The sequence below is a fragment of the Misgurnus anguillicaudatus genome, chromosome 12 (genome assembly GCF_027580225.2).
Source record: "Misgurnus anguillicaudatus chromosome 12, ASM2758022v2, whole genome shotgun sequence".
NCBI classification, from domain to species: Eukaryota; Metazoa; Chordata; class Actinopteri; order Cypriniformes; family Cobitidae; genus Misgurnus; species Misgurnus anguillicaudatus.
In genome coordinates this window covers 7510377-7533532 of record NC_073348.2, presented here as the reverse complement: position 1 = coordinate 7533532, position 23156 = coordinate 7510377, and the positions used below count along the sequence as shown (strand labels likewise).

At 37.0% G+C, this 23156-nt stretch overlaps 2 long non-coding RNA genes across 3 annotated transcripts; one reads left to right on the top strand and one right to left on the bottom strand.

Annotated features, from left to right (window-relative positions):
- Positions 1-1751: 1751 nt before the first annotated feature.
- LOC141368980 (uncharacterized) lies at positions 1752-5566 on the top strand. Of its 2 annotated transcripts, XR_012372396.1 has the most exons (5): positions 1752-2351; positions 2638-2726; positions 3171-3240; positions 3895-4069; positions 4889-5566. It is a non-coding gene; the product is annotated as an uncharacterized lncRNA (long non-coding RNA). The 2 variants fall into 2 exon arrangements; XR_012372394.1 differs by having other exon boundaries at positions 1752-2726; positions 4889-5561.
- Positions 5538-6699, bottom strand: LOC141368981 (uncharacterized). Its single transcript, XR_012372397.1, has 3 exons — positions 6463-6699; positions 6260-6379; positions 5538-6182 (listed from the first exon to the last, which is right to left on the bottom strand). It is a non-coding gene; the product is annotated as an uncharacterized lncRNA (long non-coding RNA).
- Positions 6700-23156: the final 16457 nt, after the last annotated feature.

Genomic DNA, 23156 nt, shown 5'->3' with positions numbered 1-23156 from the left:
GTCCTGCCCTTTGGATTATCTCTAGCCCTACATACATTTACCAAATGTGCAGATGCTGCGCTTGCCCCTCTGAGACAAAGGGGAATTCATATATTAAATTACCTTAATGATTGGCTTGTTTTTACTCATTCGAAACAGGACATTTATGTGCATAAATCCTCCATGCTCCATGTTTTTATTTACTGTAGCTTAAACCATGGCTAATTTTCATAAGGGTGGTTCCATCACTGACATAACATAGGCTACCATAAAATGTAGCCTCCTCATATCTTAGTTTTCTATTGCGTATTTGTGAGATTCATTATTCTTAGATTTCTCTCTAAATTATGACACATAAGAATAAAGTGAGTTCTGTTATAATAATGCTAGACTGTTTCCCAGGAGGTTGCCACACCTAACGTTACATACAAAGTTATCAATAGTACATAAGTTATCAATATAATTTAGCAAAAGATTTTAATAAGCTCATTATTGTAACTTAGGTTCATATCCTTTAATATTTTTGGTTTCTAGGACTTGCAGTTCCTAAAAGAAATTACAATTACAAAAAAAGTAACATTAAAAACCAGTGAAAGTAAGATTTGTACGTTGTTTTGCAGTGGATTTCCACTTTGACTTCTCTTTCGTTATCATTTTCTGGATCTGTGCTCAGTTGGCATTTTCACCTCACAATGGCGGCCGCGCCACCTAGTGACTATTAACAAAAAAGCATCAGAGTTTCACCTCTTAGGTTATATAGTCTTGGGTACTGTATCCATTACGAAAATTAACCATGTTTTTGTGCAGTGGCGGTTCTAGACAAATTTCACTAGGGGGGGCCAAGGAGGGGCCAGTGTTTTACCAGAGGGGCACATTAAAAAATGGCAAGAAATTATATTTAAAGATTATAGGGGTGGTTACAGAAATTAGTTTAAGCCAGGACTATGCCTTAGTTTAATTAGGAAATATAACTAGTTAACAAACATGCCTTACTAAAAACATTACTTGTGTGCATTTTGAAGCAAAACAAAGGACACGGATGTATTGTAAGATATGGCATTGCTAGTTTTTTTGAGGTTGGACAGCTCTTACATTTATTTTAGTCTAGGACTAGTCTAATCCCTGTACGGGAAACCACCCCTTAAACTTTATTTTACTTTAAAATCATATACATATTTATTTAATACAAGAGTGAGTGCAGGTGCAAAAGAGGAGCTGGGGTCTCATCAGCTTCCTTGTTCAGTAGTCAGGGCACTGTGGTTAGGTAGTCTGCCATTATGCCAAACGTTAGTTACCTAAAAATTCCATGCAACGCAAAAACCAGTGAGCACCGATGGTCCCTATGTTCCCTTACTGGAAATCACGTGACCTTTTCTAAAGCCCTCCGACCGAAAATAACGCGAGCCTACTCAATAAACTTTATGAAATGCAAACTTTTATAAAGACAAACGTTTGTTTTAGTTTAAATATAAACACACATTGCTAGACAGTTAGGGACCACAATCTGCTCAATATTTAAAATAATATTTATTTTAAATTGTAAACATTTTTATATGTAACATTTAATAATATTCCTCCAATTTATGCACGTATATGTAAGAACATAATTACAGCGCTTTTTACAATGTGTAAACTTTAAAAAGTTAGCGAGGTTTTTCCTGTTGTTGATGAGTAACTGCTGTGAATGATCACAACGCACTTAAAAAAGCCGCGTCACAGGATAATAAGTGAACAGTGTCCCAATGTCAAGTGAGCTAGAGCCCTTACCAGTGTTCGAACCTGCATACACATTCACAACATCGGGAGATTGGGAACAAATTGAGACACTCGCCGAGCCGCACCCGCAGCCAGCAACAGTGCAGTGGTTAGGTGCGTCGCTCTAATTTGCCAGTGTAGAACGTTGCGTCGCATTAGTTCCGCTTTTGGCGCTCGCGTGTAAAAGCAAAATAAATTTATACTTTTTTATTTGGTCAGCACGGGGTGGCCACAGGGGTGGCCAGTGACATGTCTACAGAGGCACGGGCCACCCTTGGCCTCCGTGTAGAACCGCCACTGTTTTTGTGGTAAAAGTGTAGTAAGTGGTGTATTAATTACTAGCAAAACCATGAACAGTGAAGTAAACAGCCTTTTTTGTTTTAACTGTGTAAATCCATGGTTAATTTTTGTAAGGGATTAATCTCTACAGTTTTTCAATTTACAGTAGGGAAAATGCCCGCGAAAACATATTTGCGTAAATTTCCCTTCTGTAAATAAATTTGAAAATGACCGCGAAAATCCGACCAATGACATTTCCGACCAATGAGGGAGATTTCAAATTCTGACGAGGCAGACGGATATTTTACCGTTGTTGGAGGACAGGATGAATTCAACAAGTAAGTTTTTTTATGTTTTTGTAATTATATATTATATTTTATATTGTGCGTTTGTCGTTAAGAGTCTTTTATTCTGCGGTTTAATCTAGTGGTTGGACATTTCTGTCATAACCGAATAATTTGCAGTTAAACGTAACATTACCTAAACATTTGTATGTTTCTCTGCCTCTATAACAGTTAACTTAAAATTGCAACGCAACAGTTGGGGAATGTAGTGAGGGAAGCAATATTTTTTGCTTTAACTGATGTTTTAACCAATATTTGTGCATCTTGTTTTTATTTCAAGTTCGCGGTCTGGATTAAGTCTTTTGGATCGTCAGAGGTGCGTTTGATTGTGGCAACTAACAATTACCTTCACAACGAGGAAAAACCAAGGTAAAATCAACGAAATTGTTAGATAACTGGCGATTAAAACCTATGACACCAATATTTAAACGTCAACATTAAATCAGCCACTGTGATTAACGTTACGTTTCATATTACTTTGTGTCAAAATGGTCGCGCAGTTTGTGTGCAAACAATGCCAATTATCAGCGCGGACCCTTTCTACATTTTACCAGCATTTAAAAATGCATAGGAACCTGGCTAATTTCAGGTTCGGCTGTGGTTTGGTGACGTGCCCTTGTAGTTTTAATAGTGTGTCTGCACTATGCGTCGGAAGCACAAACATGCACGTAAAGTTAGCTGTAGACCTGCTCAAATGGATGTCTTAAAGGAGCATTTCACCCGTAGAAACATTAATCTTTATTAAAAGTGTCTTATATTTGTAGGTGAAATAATACATAATTTGTCTTAAATTTTTGATATTATGGCACTTAGGTCACTGCAACTTTTGCAGATGTACAGGGAAGCCTCACTGTACCCAGCACCCCAAGGCTGATTGCATTCGGTAAGGCTATCAAAATGCTTTTATTAGTATTTGCATTTTTACCAATGTTTCATTTTTTGTACGTTTTAGGTTTGAGCAACTTGTACTTGGGGGCAGGCATGTGTGGGTGTTCAAAATATTTTATTAAAACACTGTATAAATGAAGATGGGATGAAACTTTTTTGTTGTTTAAAAGCAGAGGATCTGTTTTTTATTTTGATATATTGCATGTTTATATACTTAAAGAAGAACATTTTCTGGAAGGCATTAAACATTTGTGAAAATCATAAAAATTGCTTCGGCTTGCTGGCAACTTAAAAAAAACTGCTGGCGGGCGAAGACCAGTTTTTTTTATAGCATATATGTTGTACTGTACAGCCCTGCTTTATATAAAGCAAAAGCAAAAAAAATAAGCAAAGTGGACTGAAAAATGTTCTGTGTGACATGACCAGCCACCTATTAAAGTGTTAAGTCTTATGTAATAAGGACAATCACTTCTGAATGGAACACACTAGACAGGCTGGTATTGGTATCAGACTTTCATTGTAATGTATCAACAGTTACAAATCTATTTCTCACCATGATGACTATTAGAAAACATGCTTGTCGTAAGAATCATTTTAACAAAATAGATTTTCCTTTCCCTACTAATAAGCTGCTATGATTGTGTTACAGAAGATTCTGTTCTCCATGCCAGAAGATGGATGCTTACAATGGAGGGCAGAGTCATCATTGAGTCACAAGACCTAACTGATTTTCAGTCTGCATTAGCTGTCTTGTTTGGCTGCTACTACGCTTTCAATGTTTAGTACCAAGAAGAGGCAGCTGCGACTCTGGAGTTCCTGCAGAGGTTCATAAATTTACTTACTCATTTTACTGACGCTTTTTCTCTTTTAGCGTTCACTTTCTCTTAAGCCCTAAATGGTTGTGTTTATGAGGATACTTGCAAAGATGGGAATTTCGACACATATGTATTTAAGGCCAATAAAGCGGGGGAAATGCTCACGAGCTTAATAAGCACGGTTGCACGACTTGCACGCTCCTCACAGACAGAAAGAGCAGCGGTTGCGCAACCTTCCACACTCCTCACACACAGAAAGAACACATATAGATCTGTTCTTTGTGTTATTTGACTTAAAGTAACTTGTTTTAAAACTGCGGCACTTAAATACTTGTACAAACTTTATGTTTCCATGACCACGCGCAAAGAAGCGTGACGTGGGCGTGTAGTCGATAGTCCAAAATCTCTACTGACAAATTTCTACCAGTTAATCATGTCTACTGGTTTATCGGTATAATTTTTGTTTCATTTTAATTCATGCATCTTAAGGGAAAAGGAATTCAACATGTTGTATCCTAAAAAATGGCAATACTTACATGGCAAATTAGACATAGCACCTTCTGTATGATATTCATAAAGTATTTTGCAGTTTATTCTTTGTTAAACGTGCAACATTCCGGGTCTTTTCTTTTTGTCTTGTTTATTTTTCAATTATTTATGTCCAAGCACCAGTAAGTGAACTGAACATACAGCAGTTCAGTTTAGCAACATTAATTAGTTCTAGTTTGTCTTATGTATCAGATGTAGTTAACATTTGATTATTAACTTCAAAGTTATGAGATTTGGAGTAACATTGGTTTGATAAATGTTTTTCTCTTGTGGCTTCAGATTCATTCTCCCCGAATAAACCCTGATGGGACAAAATGCCAGTGAAAGACACGGATCAGCCGTACCTCTGGGAAGAAGGTGCAATGAAAAAGTTCTGGCCTGAATCCTCATGTTGTGACTTTAATAAAAGAGCTTGTTGACTTTGATTGGCAGAATTAAAAAAAAAATGACCAACGACCGAGTTAAGTATTGTTAATGTGTAATGTGGAAAGTGTTAGTTTGAATGGCTTGTTCTGCTTTTTAAAATGTAGCCAAAATGTAATTTGTTCTTCAAATAAATTGTTGCCCTTAAAGGGATAGTTCACCAAAAAATGAAGATTCTGTCAACATTTACTCACTCTGATGAACATGAAGGAAGATATTTTGAGGAATGTTTGTAACCAAGGTATTCGTGAGACACATTTACATAGTATTCTTTAATCCTACTATGAAAGGTTGATGATTGGTTTGGTCACAAACATTCCTCAAAATATCTTCACAAAGAACAAAGAAATTGATTTAGGTTTGAAACAACATGAGAAGTAAATGAACAGAATTTTCATTTTTGGGTGAACTATCCCTTTAAGTAAATGTCTGTTAGTAATGTAAAACAACTTAAAGAGTGCATTTAAAATGTAATGAAATGTAAATGTAATTTTGTTTTCCAATAAATGAAGCTAAACTTGTTAGTAAATTGAAGAGTAGTAATTATTTAATAGGAATAAAATGATCATATGTACAGACACACACATACATACTGTAAATAAAAATACAGTAAGTATACAAATTATACAGTAAATCTGCTTGTGCTGTAAATGAAAATACAGTAGCCATGATGTACTGTAAATGTCATAACAGTAGTTATGGCTTGCTGTAAATTAAATTATGGTAGCTATTTCTGTGCTGTAAATGGATGTACAGTAGCTGAAAGGTGCTGTAAATGAAAATACAGGAGCCGTGATGTGCTGTTAATGTTATTACAGTAGCTATAATGTACTGTTAATAAAATTACAGTAGTTCAATTTGTGCTGTAAATGGAAATTCAGTAAGTATGCTGTAAGTTCCAAATACAGTAAAATTGCTGTACAAGACTCTACAGTAACTTATTGGCGCACAGCTGCCAGTAAGTTACTGTAAAATTTACAGCAACCTTTTTACAGTGTATGTATCTCTGCCCTATTGAAAAAGAAAGCAAGCAAAACTGTAGGTTGATTCTGACACATGTATACTCTTTGACAGTTTAAATAGTAACATTTTATATACATACAATATTCCGAGCCATTTCAATAATAAGCTGCATGCAGGCGTTTCCAATCTGCAAGAAATAATTAAATTAGTCACTTATAAGTGAATGTGTAAATACAAATATGGCTTTCCAAATGCAGAGCTTACATGGGAATCCATATCCCTCAGCAAACCCAAGCTCCAAAACTCCTCTCTAATGAGACACAATTTCCCCTCTTTGACTATAATTTCAGCTCCATGCCGATTAACGTCCAGCACGTAATCAAGCTATAAAAAAATAGTTAAATAGTCAAACAATAGTGCTCAACTGCAAATGCATGCACATTAAATTTCAACAATAATAATTTTACCAGTTTTTCTTGCAATGGATGTCAGTCCCTTTCCCATAGCTTTACTGGTAAAAAATATTCCAACAAGGTTGTTGGTCCCAAAGCAGCATTTTCTGGTGATGTAGTCTCAGTCACTGCAGGGATGGCAATGGTTGCTGTAATGGCTGGTGATGCAGTCTCGCTCACTGCAGGGCCGGCAATCGTTGCTGGTGTTGCTGAGTTTTAAAATGGTGTCTGGCAAAAAGGAATTCTGAAAAGGGTCCCTGCACTGCAAAAAATAACACTCCTACTTAGTATTTTTGTCTTGTTTTCAATTAAAAAAAAACAAAAAAATCTTAAATTAAGATGTATTTTCTTGATGAGTAAAATGACCTAGGAAAATAAATGTAGTTTTTAGACAAAAAATGTAAACAAATTTGTGCTTAAAACAAGCAAAAAATCTGCCAAGGGAATAAGAAAAAGTTTCTTGAATTAAGTGTTGAATTAAGTGTAATTGTAAAAACCTATTGCAGGAAAATTATTACATTGGCAAACGCTGCGAGGGTCCTCCCTGTCAAACACCTAAATTCGATGCCCAGTTTTTCTCCTATAAATTCACGCCTTTTTATTTATGGACTCCTGTTTCGACTGCATATGGGGCCTTCCTCTCCGATGCCATGGGCATTCCAGGTCCGTTTCCGGATTTTTCTTTTTTGTGCATCTCATTTATTCAACACAGTTAAGTCATTCAGGCTACCTAAGTGGCATTAATTTTTATAAACTAATCTTCGGCAAAACTTCATCTATAAACAACTCTAAAACTCTCACCCTCATCAAAACTATATATTTATAAATAAGGCCACTCGCCCAAACTCCTCGCATCCCATTACAATTGACTTTATGTCTAGGTGCCTTTCCACCTTTCAGCTCGGCCACCACTCCCTCTACAATTCCATCCATACTGCCCGCATGCTGGACGCAGTGTTCATTTTGTGTTTTTGCTTTTTTTAACACTGTTCAGGATTTGCAGTCATCTAAAATTTCACTCCAATCATCTACCCTACAATTTCTGATTAAAAAGTTTTGTATCAAGGTTTTAATATCGATTTTCTTCAAACAAAGTAAGACTTTCCAATTTAAGAGACACTTTGTCTAATTTCAATTTACCGAACCCCATCCAATCATATAATTCACTACTAAATTACCTGCAGTACAGATGATCCTGGTCAAAACTTGTTTCGATCCTCTTTCATCGACAACTGAATTCCATTGGCTACGAGATTTTGGTTCCAAAAATATTTTAAATCCAGTCTGATATCCAGTATTTAAATTTTCATTCAGCATCAGTTCCGCAACCACTGCTGCTCCAAAAGGCCTCTCTAATCAACAAACTTAGGCCCTCAGTCACTGGTTGTCAGAATCATTCAAATCCTACATTAGATTCAACCACTTGCATATCAGAAAAGCTCTCGTACCCCTAGTTTTGTTTTTTTACTTCACCTGCACATTCATTAAAATGAATAAATCATTATACGTATATGTAAATTTATCTGCATGCGATTATACTTGTGAGAATAGACTGTATGTACAGTATTCGTATATATTTTTTCCCAGCTTTTTTTTACAGTTTCAATCTACTGTGCACGTCGCTGTATGGGCTCCCCGTTTGTAGGCAGTGCAGAATTTTCTTTCACCAATTTAAGTTTCAACCTCTCGTTGGACACTGCGGCGGCCTCCCAGTGAATTTGCCTTAACTCGTTTAATACCGCAGCTCGTTTTCTAGTTCGCAAATGCGCTCCCCGTTTGACTGCCGGCGGGGCTTTCCCATCCAATGCTGCGAGCATCTCAGACAATGCCCCCGTTGGATGCCGCGAGAGCCCTCCCAGTCAAACCACTAGTTTTCCCACTGCTTTCTATAGGTCTTTTCGCTTACACTTTTTGGGGATGTTTTCTCTGGCTGCTGTCCATCATTTATGTGGCATTTTTGGGGAGTACTCTGGGTTCGGGCTTAAATTCCGAGCTCGGAGCCCTCTCCTCGGACAGCACGCCAAATATGCTTTATCTCATTCCCTATTGATTATATGTTAATGCGAACTCGTGAAATGAAGTTTATTTAACTAAGTTCGGGAGGAGCATGGTCATGTGATCCAACCAATCAGTGCAAAGAGGTGCCTAAAAATGGCAGTCCGTCACCTCTGTCCAGTGACAGAATTTTTGCAGCATCCTTCCTCCACCCCATCACCTCACTCTCATCTAGATTCTTTTATCACAGTTAAAGAGGAGGGAGTACTCTGGGTTCGGGCTAAAATTCAGAGCTCGGAGCCCTCTCCTCGGACAGCACGCCAAATATGCTTTATCTCATTCCCTATTGATTACATGTTAATGCGAACTCGTGAAACATCAAATGTCAAGAAATGCCAGAGAGCCATACGAGCATTACATCTTGACTGAGAACAGGTGAGAGAACGACATGACACAGCTAACCTTAATCGCTAAAATGATAGCAAAAGACTTAAGGCTGCTTAATATTATGAAGACTGGACGTGTTTAAAAGCATGCCGCATCAGTTTGTGTTTATTAACCCTTTAGTTTCACTTCATCACGCAGGTATTGCTGTTAGAGGTTTCTGTTAAAAAACAATATTTATTTAATTAATAATCTAGTAGCCTGTGTGTTCATTTTTCTGTCATAGTTTCTTCAAAATTAAGTTTTATTTGAGTGTTTTTAAAAAATATATTTTCATTTTCATTGCCCTGCCCTCAGTTAATCCAGTACTCGTTTTTCAGACCTATGGCTTAATCGAAATGAAAAAATGACATACATGCACATCTCTATTATGAATCCAAAAGCAGTTAATACTCTGTGTATGTCTGGATCATCTTTCTGAATCTGATCTTTTATAAAAAAAAAAAAATTTTATTCAAAATGTGTTTTTTCTTTTTTTTTTTTGAAGAATCGTACCCATATCTAAGAGGTGATAACGTATAAATAAAGACAGCATTAAAGTTTTTTTGTTGTTGTTTTAAAGGGTCTGTTCTTTCATTTGATCTATCGTATGTTTATGTTTAAAGAATAGCATTTTCTGAAAGGTTTTAAAATTTGTGATAAATATAAAAAAAAAAAAAATGCTGGCACTGGTTGCAACTTTTTTTTAAATGTTGTCAGGGAAAGAGTTTAAATCACAGTGATTTAATAGACAGTTGTCTATTATCTCACTAATTTTGTATTACGTGACACAAGTAGCTCTCGACCACTTTTATTTTTAAAAAAGTAGCTCTCCAATGAAAAAAGGTTAGAGACCCCTGCAATACGTGAAAGCATTCATGAGACACAGACACACACACAGAAATTTATACAGACTTGTAACAACTGTTTCTCTAAAATTTACGATAAAAAAATATTTCACTCAGTGATTGACAGCATAATGCAATCGATCGTGTTCCCGTTTAACAGTAGCTAAGCTTCAGGGACTTGCACAAGAATTTTGAGGGGCAGTTGCACTGACATAAAAAAAGGGCACCCCCCCAAAAAAATCCAAGTCACTGATAGTTTTCTACAAATTTAATAACTGAAAATGTGTTCGTCTGAAAAATGATGGACATATGCATCTCGGACGGCTTAGGGGTGAGTAAATCATGAGTTTAATATTACAAACATGGCAAACTCAGCCTGGATTCATGAAGATTTTAACAGAGGTGGAAAGATGATTCAAAAACTAGTAAAAGTACCTAAATAAATAATTACTAGTAAAAGATTTTAACATTTACTTGCGTGAAAGTAAAAAAGTATGCAATGAAAAAATACTCAAGTAGCGAGTTACTTGTTACTTTCGAAAACACACACACACACACACGGTATATACAGTGACCTCCATTGTTTTAGAACAGTTTGCTGTGGAGACCAGAAATTGATAAGATGAATATCAGTATGTCAGAAGTACACAATGTCACATTTTATTAACATTTGTTTATGTTTCAACACATACATGCTTTAACAACAAAAAACATCATCATTTAATTCTGATTTATGTGTGTTGTACCCAAATGCACATAAGTGTATCAAACTGATCCTACACATTTATTGCTTTTCATGTGTGAACAATTAATGCATCAGGACACAGTTCATCACTTCAACACTTGTCAATGGTCTCAAAATGCCCACATTAGATAGGAGTATTAAAATACAAATGTGTTGTTCAATTGAGTTGGAATATTGTCTATGTTAAAACAGGTAAATAGTTTATGTGACAGATTCTGTACTGTATCATGTTCACCTTTTAACGTTTAGACATTTCTTGACTCCACAGCAAACAGAGAATTTTTGCCTGTATTTTCCTAATACGTATGAAGGGCAACATACACAAACAGAACAGAAAAAAGAATACAAATACAGAATAGACAAGCATTTCAAATCAACAAATTAACTATAGTCTTAATGTTGATGTAGCTTATAGCTGAAATATCAGACATATGACTGACAAGAGTTTTTCATTCACTATGTATAAAGTTAAAAATCTCCTAAGATGGTCTGAGGACATCGACAGTTTACACTTACAAGATACAAACTGATTTTAGACAAAACTCATGTTTTTATGTTGTGAATCTCATGTTATTTGTGTGTGTTGTGAGAAGCACTTACATCATATAGTACAGTATACAGCGAATCAGACGTCAATCATCGATGATTTTCAATCTGTGCTTCATGGAGGCTGCGCGCTTTTAACTGTGTTTGACGATGAATATGTCACGCGTATATAATGGCGGGTACATGTGTGAAGTTTTGCTTTTAGTTAAAAGATTGGTAAATTTATATCCACATCATCCAACACTGTTTACGTTCTGCGCATTTCTAACGTTACATAGGCTAGTAAAACAGCATGAGACGATCTAGTTTCAACAATTCATTCAAACTGATTCGTGAAACAATTCAAACGTTTCGCCCATTTGCTTTGTAAAGAATCGACTCAAAAGACTAATTTATTTGCAATACATTGTAAGGAATCGACTCAAACTAGTAATTAACACGCCAATGGTCCAGAAACACAAGACAGCACTTTAAAAATAAAATACACATTTAGTAATTAATTAAAATACAGCAACGAAGGGACGCCGCACATTGTAACGAAGTAAAAGTACAGTTTATTTGTTTACACCTCGGAAGGGCAACTTGAGTCGAGAAGCATGGGCAGTTGCCTGAGCAACCCCGCTCCCCCTGTGCACGTCCCTGATTTTATGGTAATGCTGACTTTTTCGCGTCAATCCACAATCATTTAAACCATAAACAATGTAGCTGTCATAGAGCCGACGCCGAACCGATCGCGGTATTTCAGCACAGCCCCTGTTGGGCGAGGACACGCCACTCACGCGCAGGCTATGGGTCTACAAACTTATAGGTTTACAATATTACATTGATGAAAAAGGGAATTAAACTTGTCATGCCATATATCATTAAAAAAGAAAGGGTGAAAGGGTACGTTAGGTGTCTGAATTCCTACCTGAAATTGCGCTTCCTCCAGACGAGGTTGTTGCTCCAAGCGTTCAGAATCATCCATTTGCAGTTTTGTGCACAAACGTATATGAGAAATATTAATATTCCATCGGACTTAGTATCAAATAATACTCAGTATAGTTTTTCAATACCGTATTCACGCAGTCAGGTCAAGTTCTGTCTAGTCACGTGTGAAGGCAATTAAACACGCTTGGGCTGCCCTCTAGTGGTAAAGTCTGATTGAAATGTTTATTTTTACACAGGTTTTAACTGGACATTTTAAAGTGGAAATAACATAATATAGACATGTAACTGCAATGTTTTTTTTATCTTGGGCATCTTCACATTGGAGTACAGAGTTCATATAAAAAAAATTGGTTAATAAATGTTTTAGACATCCTGAGATATGAACTACTTCCTGTTTGGCGACTACGCCACAGGTATATTTTGGGCTGTGATGGGCAAATGCTTCCGAAAATCAAAAATCCTTCTAGTAACTTTTGTGAGGCTTGGTCCAAGGATCGTGTACGTGGAATTTGCGGAAGTTTCGACAAAATTTGTGACCTGTGAAACTTTTTTAAGGTTTTGTGTTCTATCCAATATGGTGGAAGAACGACATGGATCTGTGACTTCATCTTCTCAAGCAACTTACACAGGTACTGCCCGAACATTTTAAAGTTTGAACGGTGTTTCTGCGTCAAACGGTCTGGTCGCTAGAGCTGACACAAAAAATCTACCCGGGAATAATAATAATAATAAAAATAACTAGAAAATGCATTTCGGGACGAACTGCAAAAGTGTGCTTGCTCTGGTGCCGCCGATTTAGTTTGTGCATCCTCACATTGGAGTCCCAAGTTCATGTACAAAGTTTGGTTTCAATACGTAAAAGCGTTCCTGAGATATAAACTACTTCCTGTTTGGCAGCGTAAAATTTTAGGAAAAAAATTGTTCTTTTGATGTTGTGCATCCTCACATTGGAGACCGAAATTCATGTACAAAGTTTGGTTTCAATACGTGAAATCATTCCTGAGATATAAACTACTTCCTGTTTTGGCGGCGTCCACGCACATTTAGTTTGGCCTGTGACGGGCAAACGCTTCCGAAAATCAAAAATCCTTCTAGTAACTTTTGTGAGGCTTGGTCCAAGGATCGTGTACGTGGAATTTCGTGAAGTTTGGACAAAATTTGTGACCTGTGAAACTTTAAGGTTTCCAATATGGCGGACGAACGACATGGATCTGTGACTTCATCTTCTCAAGCAACTTACACCGGAACTGCCCGAACATTTTAAAAACACACACACACACACACACACACACACACACACACACACACACACACACACACACACACACACACACACACACAGAAATGTATACAGACTTGTAACAACTGTTTCTCTAAAATTTACCATAAAAAAAAATATTTCACTCAGTGATTGACAGCATAATGCAATCAATCGTGTTCCCGTTCAACAGTAACTAAGCATCAGGGACGTGCACAGGAATTTTAAGGGGCAGTTGCTCTAACCTAAAAAAAAGGGCACCTCCCTCCACAAAAAAATGCTACATCCAGACATGTTCGTATTTTGAATTTTAAAACTGCATAACAACATAAGTTATGCGTTACTGGAGAGCAGGGAGACAGTTCTGTCTTTAAACTGTCTCCCTGCTTTTATTACTCAAAACAAAACTGACTCGATGGCGAAAGGTCGGAAGACCAAATCATATCCACCGAGGAAATGTTTTTCGTGTTGTTACAGTAACACTTTGTTTACAGTTTTGCGCTGCTCAGCCTGGATTACAACACAATGCGTCCGATTCGCGAACTGACTCCTTTGAACGGATTCGTTTGAATGAACGGTTGAAACAACAGATCTGTCCCAACACTAAACTCACAAGACGTCACTGTCAGCACAATCAGTCACTTATAGCGCCTCAGAAAGGAGAATGTAAATCTGTTTAGAAAGATTTGCCCTAAATAACAGTCTCAACTAAAAAACATAGACATTTATTACTATGTTAACTTTATGATGAATAAATATTTTATCAGGTCTACCAAATAAGGATTTTATCCTACAAAGCAATAAAAGCCATGGTAAAAAACTGATCAAAGATGATGACAGAAGAGTGTCAGGTAATATCTGTGTCTGATAAATGCATGGTGCAGAGGAGGTTGTAAAACTCTTCAGAAAGACCAGTCATAATTTTTTTAAAAGACTTTGACTTAAATAGTGACATTTTTACATTTAAAATATCTGCTAATGATGAGAACATTTTGATAATTATGTACATATAGAAAATCGGCCTAACATATCGGCCATCAGCTGCCCTGATTTCTAAATATCGGCATTGGCCAGAGAAAAAGCCATATCGGTCGATCTCTACGTGAAAGCATTCCTGACACACACACACACGCACGCACACACACACACAGAAATGTATACAGGCTTGTAACCAGGGGTGTTTCCAGCATTGAAGGACATCCGGGGTTTAGCACAGACCATTTTATGTAAATACAGGGATCACAAGCCTAGATAACCCGCTCTAGCTAGCCTAGAACCAACTATAACAGCTATGCTGCACATGTTCAGTGTTTTCTTATTAATTTTTTTTAGAATTGTAATTTAAATAATTTTAATTTTTGGGTGAACAATCCCTTTAAAGTGTCCTATTTTCACACACTAGTTTTGTACATAATATACCAAAAATTCTTCTTTAGTACTTAAGATAATCTTAAAAACATGAGACTTAATGTAGGCCAGAGTTCACTTCACCAAAAGCAGCAGATGTAAGCTGCATTTTATTGATCATAAGCTCATTTTTAAAATAAGCGATAGGAAAGAGCGACAGCAGCACTGATAGCCTAATATCATTTCATTTCTTTACTATTTATGAATATGATTGTGTGTTGAGCGTCTACGACAGGGCTATTCAATTAGTTTGTCATGGGGGCCAGAGATACATCAGTGATGATGACTACATATACATTTAAACATTCTCATGTTGTATTTTGAAACTGCATAACAACAAAATCAGTGCATTGTACAATATACTTTTTCTACAAACATGTATTTTCAAACTGCATACAACAAAACTTGTGCATTGTAATATGACCAAGTAGGCTTTATCTACATCCAGACGTTCGTATTTTGTATTTTAAAACTGCATAACAACATAAGTGCATTGTAAGATACCCGAGTAAGCTTTATTCTTCATTTAAAGGGGTAAATAAGAGCCATATCACACTCATTGAGAATTTAACTTATTTACTCACTTAAGTACACATAACCAAAAGTTTATAATAGGGAACATAACATTGTTTTATGCACTTTTTGGCAATGCTAATTATTTCACGACCTCTATTTAAACTACAACCGCCATCTTAATGACTGGCAAACATTAAGCTAGCTTCTAATAAGAGAAATTATACTTTTAGATTTCATCAGGGCAGTAAAATCACGTGTATGTTTGTCAGCGCGATACGCATGCAGTGGTGCAGGTGCTGGGCTGTGAGCGATGGCCGATTAACTTACACGTTTAAATTGCATTCTTGTGTGAGAACGATGACTCGCATAATATTTGAGCCTTTGTCTGCTTTGAACTTCGGAGAAACGCCAGGATCTTTTATCTAGTTCACAAAAATCGTTTCCTTTATTAAGACATCTAATGTCATTGTGATCGTTGAGCCGACATATCAGACAACAACTGTCGGAAGAGGAGTTGTTGTAAGCTGGAAATACAATAAATAAAGTTAAAACAGCCATAGAGTCCGTGGTCTCTGCATCTTGACGCGGGCAGACCAAAGCGCGAATACACGTGAAGGGGTGACTCGCGCTCTGCATCTCATGCAACAACATATGCACGCGCATCAAGATTGCGACCCTGTCCTCTTGCTTTCCATGTGAAATCAATGCTTCGCTGAGTGATTGACAGCATAATGATTGACAGCATAATGCAATCGATCGTGTTCCCGTTAGTTAAGCATACGATGATATATAACTTTCTTATCTGAAGATTATGTAAATATACGCAGTCTTCTAGCTGTGGCAAGCTGTGTTTTAATGTCTCATACATTTCTCAAAGTCATGACTGTTTACGTTAAATACACTTGGCATAACATGCATGATTTAAGGTAAAGTGACACTTTTTCGCGTCAATTCACAATCATTTAAACCATGCAGCTGTTATAGAGCCGATGCCAAACGATCACTGCTACGCGAGGACGCGAAATTGACGTCTTTACAAACTAATACGTTTACAATGTATTACATTGATGAAAAACGGAATTAAACTTGTCATGTTATATATTACTGAAATAAAAGAAAGGGTTTTACGTCTGAATCCCCGAAACATTCCTACCTGTACTGCACGTTCTCCAGAGAGCTCGCGTTGATTCACGCCTTCAGAATATAACATCCATTTGCAGTTTTGTACACAAATGTATATGAGAAATATTAATATTCCATTGGATTTAGTATCAAATAATCCTCAGTATATATAGTTTTCAATAGGCACGGACTAAGTTTCGGTCTAGTCACGTGTGAAGGCAAGGCAATTAAACACGCTTGGGCTGCCCTCTAGTGGTAAAAGCTATATGACATTTTTATTTTTACATAGGATTTTATTGGACATTTTAAAGTGAAAATAACATAATATAGACATGTTACTGCAATGTTTTTTTATCTTGGCCATCTTCACATTGGAGTTCCGAGTTCATATTAAAAAAATTATAAAGATATGTTACAGACAATCTGAGATATGAACTACTTCCTGTTTGGGGACTACGCCATAGGTATATTTTGACCTGTTTTGGGCAAATGCTTCCGAAAATCAAAAATCCTTCTAGTAACTTTTGTGAGGCTTGGTCCAAGGATCGTGTACGTGGAATTTCTTGAAGTTTGGACAAAATTTGTGACCTGTTAAACTTTTTAAAGGTTTTGTGTTCTATCCAATATGGTGGCCGAACGACATGGATCTGTGACTTCATCTTCTCAAGCAACTTACACCGGTACTGCCCGAACATTTTAAAGTTTGAACGGTGTCTCTGCGTCAAACGGTCTGGTCGCTAGAGCTGGCCAAAAAAATCTACCCGGGAAAAATAATAAAAATAATAATAACTAGAAAATGCATTTCGGGACGAACTGCAAAAGTGTGCTTGCTCTGGTGCCGCCGATTTAGTTTGTGCATCCTCACATTGGAGTCCCAAGTTCATGTACAAAGTTTGGTTTCAATACGTAAAAGCGTTCCTGAGATATAAACTACTTCCTGTTTGGCAGCGTAAAATTTTAGGAAAAAAATTGTTCTTTTGATGTTGTGCATCCTCACATTGGAGACCGAAATTCATGTACAAAGTTTGGTTTCAATACGTGAAATCATTCCTGAGATATAAACTACTTCCTGTTTTGGCGGCGTCCACGCACATTTAGTTTGGCCTGTGACGGGCAAACGCTTCCGAAAATCAAAAATCCTTCTAGTAACTTTTGTGAGGCTTGGTCCAAGGATCGTGTACGTGGAATTTCGTGAAGTTTGGACAAAATTTGTGACCTGTGAAACTTTAAGGTTTCCAATATGGCGGACGAACGACATGGATCTGTGACTTCATCTTCTCAAGCAACTTACACCGGAACTGCCCGAACATTTTAAAAACACACACACACACACACACACACACACACACACACACACACACACACACACACACACACACACACACAGAAATGTATACAGACTTGTAACAACTGTTTCTCTAAAATTTACCATAAAAAAAAATATTTCACTCAGTGATTGACAGCATAATGCAATCAATCGTGTTCCCGTTCAACAGTAACTAAGCATCAGGGACGTGCACAGGAATTTTAAGGGGCAGTTGCTCTAACCTAAAAAAAAGGGCACCTCCCTCCACAAAAAAATGCTACATCCAGACATGTTCGTATTTTGAATTTTAAAACTGCATAACAACATAAGTTATGCGTTACTGGAGAGCAGGGAGACAGTTCTGTCTTTAAACTGTCTCCCTGCTTTTATTACTCAAAACAAAACTGACTCGATGGCGAAAGGTCGGAAGACCAAATCATATCCACCGAGGAAATGTTTTTCGTGTTGTTACAGTAACACTTTGTTTACAGTTTTGCGCTGCTCAGCCTGGATTACAACACAATGCGTCCGATTCGCGAACTGACTCCTTTGAACGGATTCGTTTGAATGAACGGTTGAAACAACAGATCTGTCCCAACACTAAACTCACAAGACGTCACTGTCAGCACAATCAGTCACTTATAGCGCCTCAGAAAGGAGAATGTAAATCTGTTTAGAAAGATTTGCCCTAAATAACAGTCTCAACTAAAAAACATAGACATTTATTACTATGTTAACTTTATGATGAATAAATATTTTATCAGGTCTACCAAATAAGGATTTTATCCTACAAAGCAATAAAAGCCATGGTAAAAAACTGATCAAAGATGATGACAGAAGAGTGTCAGGTAATATCTGTGTCTGATAAATGCATGGTGCAGAGGAGGTTGTAAAACTCTTCAGAAAGACCAGTCATAATTTTTTTAAAAGACTTTGACTTAAATAGTGACATTTTTACATTTAAAATATCTGCTAATGATGAGAACATTTTGATAATTATGTACATATAGAAAATCGGCCTAACATATCGGCCATCAGCTGCCCTGATTTCTAAATATCGGCATTGGCCAGAGAAAAAGCCATATCGGTCGACCTCTACGTGAAAGCATTCCTGACACACACAAACACACGCACGCACACACGCACACACACACACAGAAATGTATACAGGCTTGTAACCAGGGGTGTTTCCAGCATTGAAGGACATCCGGGGTTTAGCACAGACCATTTTATGTAAATACAGGGATCACAAGCCTAGATAACCCGCTCTAGCTAGCCTAGAACCAACTATAACAGCTATGCTGCACATGTTCAGTGTTTTCTTATTAAATTTTTTTAGAATTGTAATTTAAATAATTTTAATTTTTGGGTGAACAATCCCTTTAAAGTGTCCTATTTTCACACACTAGTTTTGTACATAATATACCAAAAATTCTTCTTTAGTACTTAAGATAATCTTAAAAACATGAGACTTAATGTAGGCCAGAGTTCACGTCACCAAAAGCAGCAGATGTAAGCTGCATTTTATTGATCATAAGCTCATTTTTAAAATAAGCGATAGGAAAGAGCGACAGCAGCACTGATAGCCTAATATCATTTCATTTCTTTACTATTTATGAATATGATTGTGTGTTGAGCGTCTACGACAGGGCTATTCAATTAGTTTGTCATGGGGGCCAGAGATACATCAGTGATGATGACTACATATACATTTAAACATTCTCATGTTGTATTTTGAAACTGCATAACAACAAAATCAGTGCATTGTACAATATACTTTTTCTACAAACATGTATTTTCAAACTGCATACAACAAAACTTGTGCATTGTAATATGACCAAGTAGGCTTTATCTACATCCAGACGTTCGTATTTTGTATTTTAAAACTGCATAACAACATAAGTGCATTGTAAGATACCCGAGTAAGCTTTATTCTTCATTTAAAGGGGTAAATAAGAGCCATATCACACTCATTGAGAATTTAACTTATTTACTCACTTAAGTACACATAACCAAAAGTTTATAATATGGAACATAACATTGTTTTATGCACTTTTTGGCAATGCTAATTATTTCACGACCTCTATTTAAACTACAACCGCCATCTTAATAACTGGCAAACATTAAGCTAGCTTCTAATAAGAGAAATTATACTTTTAGATTTCATCAGGGCAGTAAAATCACGTGTATGTTTGTCAGCGCGATACGCATGCAGTGGTGCAGGTGCTGGGCTGTGAGCGATGGGCGATTAACTTACACGTTTAAATTGCATTCTTGTGTGAGAACGATGACTCGCATAATATTTGAGCCTTTGTCTGCTTTGAACTTCGGAGAAACGCCAGGATCTTTTATCTAGTTCACAAAAATCGTTTCCTTTATTAAGACATCTAATGTCATTGTGATCGTTGAGCCGACATATCAGACAACAACTGTCGGAAGAGGAGTTGTTGTAAGCTGGAAATACAATAAATAAAGTTAAAACAGCCATAGAGTCCGTGGTCTCTGCATCTTGACGCGGGCAGACCAAAGCGCGAATACACGTGAAGGGGTGACTCGCGCTCTGCATCTCATGCAACAACATATGCACGCGCATCAAGATTGCGACCCTGTCCTCTTGCTTTCCATGTGAAATCAATGCTTCGCTGAGTGATTGACAGCATAATGATTGACAGCATAATGCAATCGATCGTGTTCCCGTTAGTTAAGCATACGATGATATATAACTTTCTTATCTGAAGATTATGTAAATATACGCAGTCTTCTAGCTGTGGCAAGCTGTGTTTTAATGTCTCATACATTTCTCAAAGTCATGACTGTTTACGTTAAATACACTTGGCATAACATGCATGATTTAAGGTAAAGTGACACTTTTTCGCGTCAATTCACAATCATTTAAACCATGCAGCTGTTATAGAGCCGATGCCAAACGATCACTGCTACGCGAGGACGCGAAATTGACGTCTTTACAAACTAATACGTTTACAATGTATTACATTGATGAAAAACGGAATTAAACTTGTCATGTTATATATTACTGAAATAAAAGAAAGGGTTTTACGTCTGAATCCCCGAAACATTCCTACCTGTACTGCACGTTCTCCAGAGAGCTCGCGTTGATTCACGCCTTCAGAATATAACATCCATTTGCAGTTTTGTACACAAATGTATATGAGAAATATTAATAGTCCATTGGATTTAGTATCAAATAATCCTCAGTATATATAGTTTTCAATAGGCACGGACTAAGTTTCGGTCTAGTCACGTGTGAAGGCAAGGCAATTAAACACGCTTGGGCTGCCCTCTAGTGGTAAAAGCTATATGACATTTTTATTTTTACATAGGATTTTATTGGACATTTTAAAGTGAAAATAACATAATATAGACATGTTACTGCAATGTTTTTTTATCTTGGCCATGTTCACATTGGAGTTCCGAGTTCATATTAAAAAAATTATAAAGATATGTTACAGACAATCTGAGATATGAACTACTTCCTGTTTGGGGACTACGCCTTAGGTATATTTTGACCTGTTTTGGGCTAATGCTTCCGAAAATCATAAATCCTTCTAGTAACTTTTGTGAGGCTTGTTACAAGGATCGTGTACGTGGAATTTCTTGAAGTTTGGACAAAATTTGTGACCTGTGAAACTTTTTAAAGGTTTTGTGTTCTATCCAATATGGTGGCCGAACGACATGGATCTGTGACTTCATCTTCTCAAGCAACTTACACCGGTACTGCCCGAACATTTTAAAGTTTGAACGGTGTCTCTGCGTCAAACGGTCTGGTCGCTAGAGCTGGCCAAAAAAATCTACCCGGGAAAAATAATAAAAATAATAATAATAATAAAACTTAAGAAGAACAATAAGTGTGCTTTTGCAAGCACACTTAATAATAATAACTAGAAAATGCATTTCGGGACGAACTGCAAAAGTGTGCTTGCTCTGGTGCCGCCGATTTAGTTTGTGCATCCTCACATTGGAGTCCCAAGTTCATGTACAAAGTTTGGTTTCAATACGTGAAAGCGTTCCTGAGATAAACTACTTCCTGTTTTTGCGGCGTCGACGCACATTTAGTTTTTGCGGTTAACTTATTTACTCACTTAAGTACACATAACCAAAAGTTTATAATATGGAATATAACATTGTTTTATGCAGTTTTTTGTCAATGCTAATTATTTCACGACCTCTATTTAAACTACAACCGCCATTTTAATAGCTGGCAAACATTAGGCTAGCTTCTAATAAGAGAAATTATACTTTTAGATTTCGTCAGGGCAGTAAAATCAGGTGTATGTTTGTCAGCGCGATACGCATGCAGTGGTGCAGGTGCTGGGCTGTGAGCGATAGGCGATTAATTTACACGTTTAAATTGCATTCTTGTGTGAGAACGATGACTCGCATAATATTTGAGCCTTTGTCTGCTTTGAACTTCGGAGAAACGCCAGGATCTTTTATCTAGTTCACAAAAATCGTTTCCTTTATTAAGACATCTAATGTCATTGTGATCGTTGAGCCGACATATCAGACAACAACTGTCGGAAGAGGAGTTGTTGTAAGCTGGAAATACAATAAATAAAGTTAAAACAGCCATAGAGTCCGTGGTCTCTGCATCTTGACGCGGGCAGACCAAAGCGCGGATACACGTGAAGGGGTGACTCGCGCTCTGCATCTCATGCAACAACATATGCACGCGCATCAAGATTGCGACCCTGTCCTCTTGCTTTCCATGTGAAATCAATGCTTCGCTGAGTGATTGACAGCATAATGATTGACAGCATAATGCAATCGATCGTGTTCCCGTTAGTTAAGCATACGATGATATATAACTTTCTTATCTGAAGATTATGTAAATATACGCAGTCTTCTAGCTGTGGCAAGCTGTGTTTTAATGTCTCATACATTTCTCAAAGTCATGACTGTTTACGTTAAATACACTTGGCATAACATGCATGATTTAAGGTAAAGTGACACTTTTTCGCGTCAATTCACAATCATTTAAACCATGCAGCTGTTATAGAGCCGATGCCAAACGATCACTGCTACGCGAGGACGCGAAATTGACGTCTTTACAAACTAATACGTTTACAATGTATTACATTGATGAAAAACGGAATTAAACTTGTCATGTTATATATTACTGAAATAAAAGAAAGGGTTTTACGTCTGAATCCCCGAAACATTCCTACCTGTACTGCACGTTCTCCAGAGAGCTCGCGTTGATTCACGCCTTCAGAATATAACATCCATTTGCAGTTTTGTACACAAATGTATATGAGAAATATTAATATTCCATTGGATTTAGTATCAAATAATCCTCAGTATATATAGTTTTCAATAGGCACGGACTAAGTTTCGGTCTAGTCACGTGTGAAGGCAAGGCAATTAAACACGCTTGGGCTGCCCTCTAGTGGTAAAAGCTATATGACATTTTTATTTTTACATAGGATTTTATTGGACATTTTAAAGGAACACGCCCACATTTTGGGAATTTAGCTTATTCACCGTATCCCCCAGAGTTAGATAAGTCCATACATACCTCTCTCATCTCCGTGCGTGCTGTAACTCTGTCTGACGCAGCCCCCGCTAGCTTAGCTTAGCACAAAGACTGGAAAT